The sequence below is a fragment of the Podarcis melisellensis genome (assembly GCF_964234715.1).
Source record: "Podarcis melisellensis genome assembly, chromosome: 1".
In the NCBI taxonomy this organism is placed as follows: domain Eukaryota; kingdom Metazoa; phylum Chordata; class Lepidosauria; order Squamata; family Lacertidae; genus Podarcis; species Podarcis melisellensis.
Window position 1 is genome coordinate 40,743,352 of NC_138528.1, and position 16,531 is coordinate 40,759,882.

At 42.1% G+C, this 16,531-nt stretch overlaps 1 long non-coding RNA gene across 1 annotated transcript in view; it reads left to right on the top strand.

Annotated features, from left to right (window-relative positions):
* Positions 1-16,531, top strand: part of LOC309356398 — a 69,860-nt gene that overhangs the window by 12,621 nt on the left and 40,708 nt on the right. The window lies entirely within an intron of this gene.

Genomic DNA, 16,531 nt, shown 5'->3' on the forward strand with positions numbered 1-16,531 from the left:
TACAGCACAATTTAAATACAGTTTGCACAAAGGTTTGGGGGCATGGCTACCAAATGGTGGTGTTCAGGACAATCCAAAGTACAGCAATGAGTCATAGTGAAGACAAGTAATCTGGGGATGCCAGCAGGCCTGCTAGGCAGCAGAAGCTGTAGTGGCCTGGCGGCAGAAACAACAACAACTTTGCAGGCCACACCATGCTGGCAGGAGGCAGTGACAGAAGTGGCAACAGCCTGCCAGGTCTTGTCGTGGTGGCGGGAAGCAGTGGCAGCCTGTGAGGCCTCGTGGCGGCGGCAGGAGGCAATGGCAGAAGCGGAGGTGTCCTGCAGGCCTTGCAGTGGCAGTGGCAAAAGCAGCAGCAGCTGCCTGTGAGGCCATGTTGTGGCAGCAAGAGATGGAAGCAGCAGCAGCCTGCCAGGCCATGTCGTGGTGGCAGGTAACAGTGGCAGAAGCATGAGCTCAGGATGGGTAAGTATCATGAAGAGACCACAATCTCTGCTGTCCCTCATTCTGAAAAGAATGAATCCAGGGTAAGTGACTGGAATTCCTGGAATCTCGCACCACTTGGAGATTGGGGTGGTGTGCAACAATATTATGGGTACACTCTTTTAACAAATTGGAAAATTTGCAAAAATGAACAAACAAAATGGACTCTATTTTAAAAAACAAGCAACCCATGATGCTTCAAACTTAGCCATAATGCCAAGCATACAGATAAATCAGGATATTGCAAGCATTCATTTTAGCAGAAAACTTCACATGACCTTGCATTTATCATTTAGTTCTCAGGGTAACAGAGTAGAACTGGTTTATTTAGTTGGGACTGCCAGTATAATTAACACTTTCCCCCCCATAATAAGCCCTGGTAATGAGATGCCTTAGAAAATGATTTGTAGCACCATTAAATGACAAGAGTGCTGTGGTGTTTGCTTTGCTTAGATGTCAAAATATTTATTTTGCCCTCCTGGATTAAATATTGAAACTCATATTGACAGAATTTAAATATTTACAAGTTAGCACAAGTTTTTATTGAAATAAAAGCCTGATGCATTCAGGTGTTCTTTCGATGTTCTTTGTGCCTATGGTTGCTTCAGTAAGAAAATCTATCCCAAAATACACAAACCCACAGTATTTTATTGTAATGTATGGTTCTATTAGGCAGGAGGGTGATGGATGCTTTTAATTAGATAAGCATGAGAGCGGTTTCCATGTGGGGGCACTGGAGTACATAGAGTATATGTAACATAGGAGCCAGAATATTTGAGGGGGGGCACACACACAACCCAGTTGGTGGGCATTGCCATTCAAATGATGTGCATGCACCATATTGTGTGATCATGGGTCTTTCCTGCCCCTCCATATTTTATTCACGTTGGCACTGCTGACATGCTTAATTTCACTAAAATTCTATGTTCAGGACCTGCACTCATTTGCCTTGAAGGTGTTTTTTTGTGCCCTCATGGGATTTTACACTGTTCTGCCCTATAGTGTAGTAGGATTCCACAGAAAGCAGCCAGCACCACAGGATAAGATCAAGGATCTGTTGGCTCTGGTGTCTGACTCACCAGCCAAAATGCTATTAAGGAAATGAAGCCACCTATCCAAATCAGTGCCTAGAGGTGCATTGCATCAGACACTCTTGCACTAATATCTTTGGACTGGAACTCTTTTGCCATTACCCTAACTCAGGGGTCGGCAAAGTTTTTGTGGCTTGGGCCGGTTCACGATGCCGCAGACACCGTGGTGGGCTGGAGTGTGTGCGTGCGCACGAATGCGCAAATGCTATTTCCGGCGCAGAGGAGGCATGCACAGCTTCCCATTGGCTGCAGTTCCTGGCCGTCCAGCATCGTGGAAGATGGTCCCTGCTCTGCTCTGTGCTGGTTTAGTGTGGCACATGGGAGCCAACTGAGTTGATGGTGGGGGTCCCCAAGAGGGCAGCGGGGGTCCATGGGCCAGTTAAACAGCCCCCATGGGCCGCTTGTGGCCCATGGGCCTTAGGTTGCCGACCCCTGCTCTAACTGATCTCTGCTTTGCATGTAACCCTATTGAAGTCAACTACATTGTAGGATAGTATCAGTTCCCCAAATCTACTTTTGTATCATGGCCTCACTTTGTGTTCCTTGTCTCTGACTGATCCAAATTCTTCATTCCAATTTCATGCCTTGCCCTTATTCCAGCTGGTAGCTGCTCTACTTACTTCCCTAATTTGGTTGGTTTGGTCCTCCTTCATCCTGGACAGATCCCCTGATTAGAAACATTAAACTCTTTACTTTGCCTTTGGATTCTGCACTTCACTTCTCACATTGGTTTGATCGCCAGGCTATAATTTCTATATAGAAGAGGGGACACGGACACACCACCAGCCTTGGATGCAAAGCTTTCCCTATCTCCCAAAGGGTCTCTTCCCCTTACTGAAATTAGGTTTTAAAGAAGCATTCTATTATAGCCAATAGAGTAAGTTATTGTGTGTTCTTGGTTGTGCTGTGTTTGTGGTGCCCATGACCACACACAGGTTTGCAAACATGCCATACTTGTTCCATGTGGTAGCTTGCCAAATGTACCACTATGGAAAAGAAATTTGATTTTCTATCCATTTTTATGTGAATCCCTAATTCATAATTCTAGAACCAATTTGTGATTGGAAACACACCTAGCCTTCAAAATGTGCACTTTGAAATTCACACTTTTCAATTTTATGAGGCAGTTCTTCAACCAAACAATATGTACAAAATGCATATTTAAGGGGGAAATGTGAATGAAAATGCATATATTAGTGAAAAATAGCATACAAAACTGCATTGTTAGGAAAAATTGCTTGGAAAAATATCTACACTAGTTAGATCTGCATAGAATAATGTATTCATTAGGATAAATTCATGAAAAAAAGATTTTTTATGAGGATTTAAAATAAAAATCACAAGTTGTTGCAGAAAAGTGTTTAAGACTGGGGAAAGGAGAACGTAGAAAACAGAAATGGACAGATTCCCCCACCCCTACATACAACCTAGCAGGACGCAGGTGGAGCTATGGGTTAAATCACAGAGCCTAGGACTTGCTGATCAGAAGGTCGGTGGTTCGAATACCCGCGACGGGGTGAGCTCCCGTTGCTCAGTCCCTGCTCCTGCCAACCTAGCAGTTCGAAAGCACATCAGAAGTGCAAGTAGATAAATAGGCACCGCTTTGGTGGGAAGGTAAATGGCATTTCTGTGTGCTGCTCTGGTTCGCCAGAAGCGGCTTAGTCATGCTGGCCACATGACCCGGAAGCTGTACGCTGGCTCCCTCGGCCAGTAAAGTGAGATGAGTGCTGCAACTCCAGAGTTGGCCACGACTGGACCTAATGGTCAGGGGTCCCTTTACCTTTACCTTTACATACAACCTAAGTTGTGTAGTGATACAGAAACATGAAAAAGGGCTTAAAAGTATGGGTGCAAATAGGAGAACTGGTAATATTTTGGGTCCTTATCCACAGACTTTCCGCATAATTCCACATAACAGTGCCACTTAATAACTCTGGAGCTTCAAATGGCATAGTAATCTAAGTTTTTGCTGAAGAGTCACATTTACATAGACATACAGTAGCAGTGAAATGTAGCAGAGTTTGGTAGCAAACAGTCACTCCATTGTGAAGTCTGCTCTGACAAGTATGGCCCTGATTAGGAGAAGCATTAAGGAGGGTGACTTCTCTTTATCAGAAAAAAGCTATTCTATGACAACATGAAGCAATAATGATATTCTGATCTCTTACTTTGAAATAATGTAAAATTACATATTTAATCTCTGAGCCTGTTCAGCATAAAGTATATGTTCCTCATCCATCTCTGTATTTTTCCTGATTGCTTTTTTATACAAAGCAAGGCTGCCTCTGCCTTTCTCACTTCCCCTTTCATTTTGCCCTTTGCCAATTCCCCTTCATTAATTATCTGCATAAGGCTCTACCAGACCAACTGGTTTTCTTAGCTTTCCAGCACAACTTCCTTTCGTTCTCAGATAAGACATTCAGCAGAATTAAATGTCTTGGCAGTTATGCATCTGAGCTCCTGTTAAGATCAAACTGTACTCTGAAATGTGACAGAAATTAGTTATCCGAGGGGATGGTAACAGCCGCCATGCTTATCTGATAATCTTTAGCTTGCCAGTTGGAGGCAAGATGGCTCAAGGGACTACTAATAGGATAGAGTCATTCACCTCTATATTGCCAATTGAACTCTAGCCCAGATTAACGGAGACAGAATGTTAACCATCTGTTATGTGTATAATGGTCTGTGTGGAATAAATTGTAGATCTCCAGTTTCCCGTAGACAGGTGTCTACCAGAGATTACAGATGGAACCAGTACAGAGTATTAATGGACAAGGTTATATTTATGATGGGCGTTTTTCTATAAAATCTATCCAGTTGCACTTTATATTTTGTTTATGGAATGGGCAATACTTGGGAAATATGTTATCTAATGCTTAGGAAATATGTTGTCATGTCTGTTGCTGTTTTTGTGGAAGCAGTACAGAAGCCACAGGGAACTGCCTGATTTAGAGTGGTCTGTGTGTTGGATTCTACTTATTATTTATTTGTTTATATATTGGCGTTCCATAGCTACCCAGCACTATGCATTCCCGGGGCAGCTTACAAGCTCACCAATCAGCCAACTTTTATACATAAATAACACAGAATTTTACAAATATGTGTTAAACTAAGGAAGGAGGAAGGTTCTGCATGCTTATTTGGAAGTATCATTAAATTAAGTGATATTTAGGGAACATAGGAAGGTGCCTTATATTAAATATATTAAGTTGTATGTTGTGAACCACCCTGAGATCTACAGATGAAGGGCTGTATACTATATATACTGGTGTGTGTGTGTGTGTGTGTGCAGGGGCACCGACTTAAAAAAAATATTGGGGGGGGCGGGGGCCCATACCGACTTATAAAAAAATATTGGGGGGCCCAAGACCTCCAAACCACTGCTGCTGGGGGAAGGAAAGGGGCGAGCCCCGGGCTGCCCCGACCTTAAGTGAACCTGTGAGGGCCCGCCCCTTGCAGCAGCCGATTGGCTGCCGCCGTGGGCGGTGAATATTAATGAGCTAGGGGGAATCCCCGCTTCTTGCGGGGCTGCCGCCAGCACCGCGAGATTGTTGATGGGTCGAGAGCCCGCAACCCCACCCCCTCTCTAGATCGGGAGTGGCTTTGTTTTAACTCATTACTGAATGTATTTTAAAAGGTAACTATCATCAAACAAGGAAAATAAAAAATACCAACATAATTTGGTGATTTTACAAAGCATAATATAACTAATAATTTTCTTAAATTATTGGGGGGGCAGAGCCCCCCAAACGAATTTTTGAGGGGGCTCGGGCCCCCTCAGGCCCCATGGAGTCGGCCCCTGTGTGTATGTGTGTGTGTGTGTATACAGTATATACTGTATATGGCAGCAGCCTTTTCCCAACCCCTCCTGGAAATTGTAGGAATCAAACCTGGGACCAGGGCTTGGATCCTAACTAGTTTTCTTACTCATGTAGGATCCTGTTAGTGGAGGGCAGGCACTATGACACAGAGCTACAGTCCACCATCTGCTCAATTGCTGTTTTTCTTTTTTGGGGGGGAGGCACAAACCCCTAACATATTTCTCCCAATTATGCATCTGCTGCACAGAAATTGTATTTTCATATTGAATTTCAGGAAAATTCCATCCCTACTACTGAAGTATGCATGCCCTAGTAGAAGCAGGCTACTTCTTCAGGCACCTGCTATGAGTCCACTGCTTCAGACACCACTAGCCCATAGCTGTCAACTTTTCCCTTTTCTTGCGAGGAATTCTATTCGGAATAAGGGAATTTCCCTTTAAAAAAAGGGAAAAGTTGACAGCTATGTACTAGCCCCATCTCCCTTTTCCGGGGCTCCAGTGAAGATAGGGTCGTCACCATCTAATTGCCCACAATGATGTTATGTTGATGCAGGCCATTATGGTCAGTCTCCATGGTGTCTGCCTGGTGCTCACTGGAAGAGTGTTGCATTGCCATTCTCTGTCCTTAAGTCTGCAGGAGGGGAAAAAAAGGGGAGCGGCTGTTCACCACCTGCCGATATAGGGGGGACGACTCATTAGAAGGCCTCAAAGGTCCCCTCACTCCAGCCTGGTCTTGAGTCTGCACAGCTAGCATGGCTGTGTCAGTGCTGTACAGAGAATGTTTATACAGTGGTACCTTGGGTTATAGACACTTTAGGTTACAGATGCTTCAGGTTACAGACTCCGCTAACCAAGAAATAGTACCTTGGGTTAAGAACTTTGCTTCAGGATGAGAACAGAAATCGTTCTGGTGGCACGGCAGCAGCAGGAGGCCCCATTGGCTAAAGTGGTGCTTCAGGTTAAGAACAGTTTCAGGTTAAGAACGGACCTCTGGAACGACTTAAGCTCTTAACCCGAGGTACCACTGTATCAGTATCGGGAACCTGTTGAATGGCGCATGTGCTGTCATGTCGATGACATGCAAGTATTCACCTCTAGCTGCTCTTTTATGTGGCCTTCAAAAACCTTTTATAATGCCTTTCTCTGTGGCATTTTAGAGGCTGCGCTTGTGTCAAGGAAAATGCTTGTGCCAGATGTTCAACCCACTACTGCTCACAGCAAAAGGGAAAACCCAACAAAACTACAATGGTACCTCAGGTTGCATATGCTTCAGGTTACATACGCTTCCGGTTACAGACTCTGCTAACCCAGAAATAGTATCTCGGGTTAAGAACTTTGCTTTAGGATGAGAACAGAAATCGTGCGGCAGTGGGAGGCCCCATAAGCTAAAGTGGTACCTCAGGTTAAGAACAGTTTCAGGTTAAGAATGGACCTCCGGAACAAATTAAGTACGTAACCAGAGGTACCGCTGTACTTCCATTTCCTTGGCTGTTTCCCCTTAGCCACAGCCCCCACCCCTGCAGCTCTCATTGTTCTGAGCTGTTGACACAGCTGCAGCAATGCTCCGTTGTTGCTAGCTTGGGCTGACCGGCTACTCCATCTAATCCCCTTCTCCTAACAGATCACAGACAATGCCCTGCAAAAGTCTTCAAGCTGTCCAAGCAGGCAGAGAGGCAGCCAGCCCAGTCACATACTCCAGCAGGTGTCACATGTGCGCATGTGGTGCTCTGCTCATATAATGCATGCTGGTGTCATCACTTCTGCATTGCAACATTTGTTTGAAGGGGCAGTGCGAAGGCACCAGGGTGGAGTTAGTGAGCAAGCAGTAGTGAGTTGTTTGAGGACAGAACAGCGTGTGCCATGTGGCCTGCCTCTCATTCCCTAAGCAGTCATCTGTTTATGTATTAGTCTGGTATGAATTAGAATAAGGAATAATTAGAATAACTATGAATGAATTAGAATTAAAATTAGAATAATTATGAATTAATTAATTTCAAAATGCAGTGAGGTTTTGGTATTAATGACTTCTATCTCTCTTTGTTTCTTGAAACATTTAAAATGAACCTGTCTGCCGTACAACTGGTTTTTTTGTGTGTTGTTAGGTTTTTTGGGCAAACATGCCTAAAGCGCAACAACCTCTAGTAAACAATCATGTTAACTACTGGTACAAATTTTCAAGGCCCAGCCAATTTCTGGTCTTCATTGTGCCATGTTTAGTCTGTAGCATAACACTTTTAAAGTACCCTTAGTGAAGTAAATCTGTGGTTAGCATAAGGAATGTGAAAGTATCCCAACAGTTTTACATAGGTATGCCGTGACAAAATGTGAGTTTCCTCCATAACATTTGCAAATTGGGAGAGAATTTTCTGTTGGATTTGTGCGAAATTCCAGACCAGGTGTTTATTGATTATTCGTGCTGTCTGTTTGGACAAAATCTGTATGGAGATTATATGACATTACCTATTTATCGAGCATGCATTCTGATATATTCATGCAGAGATTGCATGACGTGTGTGTGTGTGTGTGTATGTGTGTGTGCACATACTGTTTTACAATTTAGAATATTCATTTAGACCACCTTAAACTATCAATGACTTCTTCTCTTTCCATGGTTCATTTTGCATAGCCTTAATCCCTGCATATTTTATATAAACTAAACCATTCAGTATTCCATTATTACTTCCATCAAAACTTATTTACACTGTTGAATTTATCTTAATGCTGCCAATGTTTTCAAGTGTACGCAATTTCCCCCCATATATTCAATAAACATTTTCCAATCTTCTTTAAACGAATGTTCTTCTTGTTCTCTTATTCTATAAGTTAGATCTGCAAGCTGTGCATATTCTGTTGGTTAAGTGAGATAGCATGACATTGTTTTGCAGCTAGAAAAGTGATGAGATAATTGCACTAGAAAGAGTGGGGTAACAATAAATTTTTGGGCAAATAAACACCCCACCTGAAAGCTTCTTCTGTTGATTGCCCAGTGTAACATTTAAATAGGACTTAAAGAACTTGTTGCTTATATACAATTCCTTGTTCTACACAAAACACAGTTGGTGCCTTGACATTCATTTCCATGTGGTTACTCCATATTTTTACAGCACAATACTGCCTGAATGAATATTGTTTGGCGGAAATAAAGATCTCAGTACTATCAAGCATTAATAGAAAGCACTGAGGTTTAGTATCACTCATGTGTTACCTTGCTGTTCTGTTTTCTTCCACAAGATGGCTGCATTTAATATAAAATCGCTACAAAAAGTAACCACTGTTCTATGTTTACACTTTTCCCTGCCCTATTTAATTTTTTATTTTTAAAACTTTGCTCACATATCCCAATACCGACTATTTAAACCAGATGTGCACTTTTCTGGATTTAGAGCTGTTTACCTTGAAAACGTGATGTTTTATTTTAAAAAATGTAAGAAATGTGACATTGAATTAATTCTCTGCATTGCCTGCTAGAATCAACTCTATGAAAGAGACTGGTGTTCCCATTTTATTGCTGCTTATTCTGTATTTATTTACTTTGCATGTATGTCTATATTCAAAAATCTAGCAAAACCAATTTGGAAAGAGAACAATCACTGCATTAATAGTAATTTTAAATGTTATACCATAAAATATTGGTGGGGATGAGTAGAAGCCATGTCATTTATACATTTTGTAATAATCAAATGAAGTGATAACTCTCATAATAAATGTATGATTAAATATATATTAACAGGACTCCAGAGACTGATACAGTAAACAGAAGTAATTGCTGAGATCCAGAGTCTCAGGCTGCAAAAACAGCCTGAAAATGCTTTTTTAAAAAACGTTTTAAAGCACACAATGGAAAATTTCATAAGTTCCGATTTCAACTCTACAGCGCCATCTGGTGTCACAGCGTTCTAACACACACACACACACACACACAAAAACTCTCTCTCTCTCTCTCTCTCTCTCTCTCTCTCTCTCTCTCTCTCTTCTAATGTAGCTGAGCTGGGCATATGTACTTTTAATAGAATACATTTCCATTTGCAAATAGGACCATTCACATATATCAATCATGCCCACTGTGGGATTTTGGCCATTGTGTGCTTGAATAATTTTCATTCAACTATGTAGCCTCCATTTTCTCCCCCATTCCCAGTCTACTTTGTTCCCTTCTTCCAACTTCCTTGCCTCTGTTTCTCATTGTTCTAACTTACAGTTAACTCTATGGTACACAAGGTAGCAGGTGTGTTTTAAAGTGCAGTGATTTCTAAAAACACAAATTGCAAGCATGGGCCCACTGATCTACATTGGGACCCTGTTTGTGTGGGGGGGGGAGGTTGGGGCCTTTAACCCTTTACCAACCAGTGTAGCCCCAATTGGAATTGCGGGTCTTGTGCCTGCATTTTATATTCAGGGAGAAAACTCTTAATTGCTTCAGTTTTCCTGTTGTCCATCCATCTCCCTCTTCCCCAGGCCTGTGCAGTTTTAATTTTAATTTTAATTTAATTTAATGTTGTTCTAGAGGTTGGACAGCATTAGAACATTCCGTTTCATTTCTTTAGAAGTTACAGTGTTGATGAAAATTCCATAACATCACTGTACTGCAGTCAGTTGGTACCTGATGTTTTAACTGCTATTGCCTGTTTATCTTTAGTACATTATTAGTTTTATTGCAATTAAGAAACATTATTAATCTGAACAGTGCACACCTGTGAGCTACTTAGCAACTGAAATTTAGTAAATCATATTAAAATGCACATGAGCTGTGAAACTTGTAGAAGAACTGAGTTGTACTTCATTGTGTTTTCCCTTTATGTAAACTCAGCTCAGCTCTTAGGCAATTTATCATAATCATTACCCCCCCCCCCAAAAAAAAAACCTATGAAAGTGGCCAGAACCCAGGCAGCAGCAGAAAAAGAAAGTGTATGCCTTGATTTAGGCAAAGCGTGTTCTCCTTCATGGAGAGCACGTGTTGCAGTAGGGTCTGCTGAGCCACCCCTCTGTTACCAGGCAGGGTCTCTAAAGATGGCCTGGGGCAGTGATTGGTTCATTGGGTTGCTGGGGTAAAAGTTATGTTGCAATTTTGGTGGGAGGGGTAAAATGTTTAAATACTCTGCACACAGCCTGGAGCTTTCTCTTTGCTGTGTGCAACGGATCACCCGCCCACCCACCCTTGAGTAAGGGGTTGTTGCATTGACCTTGCTATGCCTGTCATGGGGTCGTCTGCAGTTGAGCCCGGGGGTTGGTAGGAATTTTGTCCATCTGGCTGATTGGCTGGGCCATTTGGTTTTTGCCTAGTGCGTAGCAAATAGTCACAACTTGTAAGGTTGCGGTTAGGCATTGGTTATAAATTGGTGGAGGAGGGGTTAGGATAGGCTGGGCCTGCCCCTCCATGGTTGCTGCGGAAAGGGAATTCCGTTAAAGGAATCCTGGGCTTGCCATCTTTTCGTCCAATTCCTGGAACGGGACTAGGGCCGGCAAGCCTTCGGGGAGCATGCAGATGAGAATTGAGGGTCTATGACTCAGCTCCATTTCTCCCCGACTTGCTTTCCCCTGCACTGTCTTTCGGTGGTGCCCGGAAGTCAGTTCTGTCCCCAGGCGGGGGGACAGATAGTCTTAACCAATGCCTAAACAACCACTCACGGTTTTGTATTTAAATAAAGTTGTGGCCAAAATTATGCCAAAAAGCTTAAACAAAAATTAAGTGTGCGTTGTGAGTTATTTGGGGGTGGCTTGGGGACCTCAACACGCAAGATGGTGAGAGGAAGTCAATATAGAAACATTCAGTTTCTGGTTTGTTCACAAACGACAGTAGAAACAAACCACAGTTCCCTGAATTTGGACACCACAGGGAATCGTGGCTAGTTTAAATGTGAAAACAGAAGCTTCTGAAGCATGTGAAAGAGCAGGACTCAGTCTTGACAACCTGTTTTCTCCTATCCAAAGTAGAACACTTTCTTGATCTGGATAAGTAGTATATGATCACAAATAAACTATGTACCTTCATTGTTTGAGGAACTTTCATATTTAAGCAAGGCCTAGCACTTTCTAGTTACCAGAAGAAAAGGGAGGAAAAGGGAAATGTTAAATATCCAACAAATACAGTCATACCTTGGGTATACTTATACCTTCGGGATAAGTATTTTTGGGTTGCGCGCTGCGGCAACCTGGAAGTAACGGAGTGTGTTACTTCCGGGTCTTGCTGCTCGCGCATGCGCAGACGGTCAAAACGACATCACGCGCATGCACGGAAGTGGCGAATCGTGATCCGCACATGCGCAGATGCGGGTTGCGTTCGCTTCTGGATGCGAACAGGGTTCCGGAACGGATCCTGTTCGCACCCAGTGGTACCACTGTAACATTTTCCTGATTAGGTCTTCTATGCAAAATCTACTGCTGTACACCGTACAGCTCAAGCCCTGTAATGTATACAGTGGTACCTCTGGTCACATGCTTAATTCGCTCTGGAGGTCCGTTCTTAACCTGAAACTGTTCTTAACCTGAAGCACCACTTTAGCTAATGGGGCCTCCCACTGCCACTGCTGCACGATTTCTGCTCTCATCCTGAAGCAAAGTTCTTAACCCGAGGTAGTATTTATGGGTTAGCAGAGTCTATAACTTGAAGCATATGTAACCTGAGGTACCACTGTACTGTTGTTACTACTGCTTTTCAACCAATAAAGATGCAGTATGGTCCTACACTGCTGTCTCCCTCTATCCTTTGGACAAACCCACGGCAAAGGGAAGCTCTCGAATTTCTTATGGTGGCTAGTAGAGCCAACAGAAGCAGAAACTCGATACTTATATCACTAGGTACATGCTGGAAAGAAGTATTCCTAAAGATTAGTTCAGTATTTTACTCTATGTTTTACTGGATGCTTTTCCTGGGCAAAGCTGCTTTTTTGACCTGTAAAAGGAATGCCTGGGGGTTATTAAAGCGCTGAGAGATGTTTCTGAAACGTAAACAATCTGAAGCAACTGTAAAATGTCAGCATTCAGGCCTTCAGCTTCCCCCCACTGCGCTATCATTGGTTCACTGGAAGATTCCCAAGGCTTCTAAAATGTTTGTCGGTGATCTTATAGTTGCTTTTTATGTCATTTCCCCATGACATATGTTTTAATCTGCTTTTAGTTTACTGCTGATTTCATTTTTTTAAAAATGTTTTTAATAGTTGCTTTTAAATATTTTACTGATAATGTTAAGGTTTATTCTTTTGGTAAACTGTGTTTTTTTAAAATAAAAAAAAATCATGCAGTGTCTAAATTTTGTTAAATAAATAAATAATGGCGATGGCTGTCACTTGGAAGCTTTCCATTAAGTTATACCACAAGTTCTTAATAAAGTGGCAGTGAAACAGTTCATCTTTTTATAGCTTTATGTAAATAAATTGGTAATTCCCTTGAAAGGTGTTTACACAAAGTCAAAACATAAGCTCCTTCAAGGTAGATTTAGCCCACAATTCCAGAGAAAATATCCATGCGCAGCATTTTTTTTCCTCCCAGAGGTTGTCGCAAAGACCACCTTTCCTCCACATCTGCAAGAAAAAACAGTTTGTTTTAACCTTTGATGTTTTAAAAACCTCTTGAGATTAAAAATGAAAGAAATTGCCGGCATTACTGCTGGAGCTGAATGCATGCACACTAGTTTATATTATAGGAAAACTTAAAAAAATAAAATACCCTGGCTTCTTTAAATATCTATTTTAATTAGTGTTTTATTTTTATCTAGAGTAGCCGTGCCAAAGTCAAATTACTACCTACAGACTGACTGATTTGGATGTTAGAGTAGGTCCAGCCATTCATAGAGGAATTTTGTTATGGCCAACTCTATTACAAGGTTTTGTGCGCTCCAAAAGACAGACAAACATTTAAGTCTGCTAAGCGGAGAAATCATTTGAAGAGAATGTTATTCTTCATGATTCTATTACTTCGTATTACTTAATGAGATCAAAAAGAATTCAATTACATATTTATTCTGCCCTACTTTTCAATGTTTTTTAAAACAATAACTATAATACTGAATTCACAAGTAGTGATTTTTTTTTTAATCCCTCACTTTTTAAGATACTGATGTATACTATGGCCTATGAGCTGTAGATTTTTTTGTTTTTGTTTAACTTCAGTCAGATAATAAAGCCAATAGTCGTTATGCACAACTAAAACATAGTGGTCTGGATTCAGCTAAGTAATCCTGCCAGCAGAAGCCCACACAAGTACTTCTGCTAGCGAAATAGGGCTCCCTCCACCAAATCTCCCCTCCCTGGACCCCCAATTGGTGGGGTGGGAGTACCCCTTGGAAAACCATGTGGAGGGGAGGAGATGGCAGATTACTCTGTCAGGGCAATCATTTCTGCTTGCCTGATGGAACAATCTGCTTAGCACTACATGGAATCCCTCCCAATATTCTGTGTAAAGGTAAAGGGACCCCTGACTGTTAGGTCCAGTTGTGGACAACTCTGGGGTTGCGGCGCTCATCTCGTTTTATTGCCTGAGGGAGCCGGCGTACAGCTTCCAGGTCATGTGGCCAGCATGACTAAGCCGCTTCTGGCAAACCAGAGCAGTGCATGGAAACGCCGTTTACTTTCCTGCCGGAGTGGTACCTATTTATCTACTTGCACTTTGACGTGCTTTTGAACTGCTAGGTTGGCAGGAGCAGGCACCGAGCAATGGGAGCTCACCCTGTTGCAGGGATTTGAACCGCCGACCTTCTGATCGGCAAGCCCTAAACTCAGTGTTTTAGACCACAGTGCCAGCAGCGTCAATTGACTAATCTACATAGCACTTTTAGTGGTGGTCTCCAAAGCAAGGGTGGGGAAGCTGTGGCTCTCCAGATGCTGTTGTACTTCCGGTGACATATGGACAGTGACATAACGCTGTTTGCTGGTGCCCAGGGAGGGTGTGTGCGCACGTGCCCCAGGTGGGGGGGAGTGCGCTTGTTTAGCCCCGCCTCTGCCACTGCTGGGATGGGCTGCAGATGGTGCTCTTCACCCTTCATGCACTCGCCTGTCGCTGGTGGGGGCTTGGGAGTGCAGAGGGTGAACAGCACCATCTGTGCCCTGTCCCCACCCAGAGCATGAACGCTTGCCCATCACTGGCAGAGGTTGTTTCCTCCCAAAACATCACATGCCTCCTTGAGCCACACGCTTGATGTCATGTGCACAATCCAGCCCCCTCAATCTTCGGTGCAAGTTGGTGCCTTTGTTTGGGTGGCAGACATTTTGGAGTACCAGAGGGGAAACCACCCCCAGTGTCTTCCTGTAGTATATGTGGAACAGATGGGGCTGTGTCTTTGTTCATTAATGTTTTCTATACATTGATTGAATGGACCTGTATCTATTCATGTATGACAGCAGCTGGTAACCTGATGTAAGCATTAGAAATGCTATTAGACTTCTTTCCTTTGGGATTTAGAATAACCTGTAGGTGCAACTTTTGCTTTTAAATCCTTCCTGATGAAGACCCTTTAAATGTTTAAATGTATTTGAGCCTTTGAAATCTTGATATATATATATATGCACAATACTATTATTATTAAGTTCATCAATGTAATTTATTGTATATCAATATACAGAATATTGATATTTTGACTCTCTCTCTCTCTCTCTCTCTCTCTCTCTCTCTCTCTCTCTCTCTCTCTCTGTCTCTCCCTCTAGTTTATTACATGTTATTTTTGCTTGCTTGCTGCTTCATCATTCCCATGTGTCAACATAAGAATGGCACATCTGAATTACAGCCTACTCATGTAGAAACATCATGATTTTATGCATAGAGGCCACAGTTCAGACATGCTATTTCAGTGTGGACTGGACATGTTGGATAGCAAGCTGCTATAAGCGAAGGGTGAGATTGGTGTTGCTTAAGTTAGTCCAAAGTAAACAAGCATTCACTCAAATAATAATAGAATCATAAAATTGTAGGGTCGGAAGGAGCCACAAGGGTCATCTAGTCCAACCCCCTGAAATGCAGGAATCTTTTTGCTCAACATGGGGCAAATCAAGGACTTGCTCTACTACAATCAGAGTCAATCACACTCAGAACGATCATAAAAGTGTAGAGTTGGAAGGGTCCTCATGGATCATTTAGTTCAACCTCCTGCAGGAATATCTCTCTCTTTTTTTTTTTAAAAGATATTTATTAAAGTTTTCAATATTAATACAATAAAAATCAAAAAGAAAAAAAGAAAAAAATAACAAAAATACAAAAATAAAAATAATTAAAAACACACAAAGTTTCCATTACTTATTTTCCATTAACATATTTCCCAGACCTCCTCATAACTCCCTTTTTTGTATTCCAATTCAGATTGTTAGTTCAGCAAATCCTTATCAATAAATTTTTACCCTGCTTCTAGACCTTTTTCCCCCTCCATATTCTCTTAAAAAATTACAGGTGGAAACCACTTAATCTCTATCCAACATCTTTCTAACATTCATTAATTTTACAATATTTCTGTAGATAGTCTTTAAATTTCTTCCAGTCTTCTTCCGCCGACTCTTCTCCCTTGTCTCGGATTCTGCCAGTCATTTCTGCCAGTCCCATATAGTCCATCACCTTCATCTGCCATTCTTCCAGAGTGGGTAGATCCTGTGTCTTCCAGTACTTTGCAATGAGTATTCTTGCTGCTGTTGTAGCATACATAAAGAAAGTTCTATCCTTCTTTGACACCAATTGGCCGACCATGCCCAGGAGAAAGGCCTCTGGTTTCTTCAGGAAGGTATATTTAAATACCTTTTTCATTTCATTATAGATCATTTCCTAGAAAGCCTTAATCCTTGGGCACGTCCACCAAAGGTGAAAGAATGTACCTTCATTTTCTTTGCATTTCCAACATTTATTTTCGGGCAAATGATAAATTTTTGCAAGCTTGACTGGAGTCAGGAATCTCAACTGGATCATACATGACAGATGGCCATCCAACCTCTCTATAAAATCCTCAAATGAAGGAGAGTCTACCACCTTCCAAGGGAGTCTGTTCCACTGTTGAACAGCTCTTACTGTCAAAAAGTCCTTTCTAATGTTTAGTTGGAATCTCCTTTCTCGTAACTTGAAGCCATTGGTTTGGGTCCTACCCTTCAGAGCAGGAGAAAACAAGCTTGCTCCATCTTCCATGTGACAGCCCTTTAGATGATGGCTGTTAAGATTTTCCATTACTTTT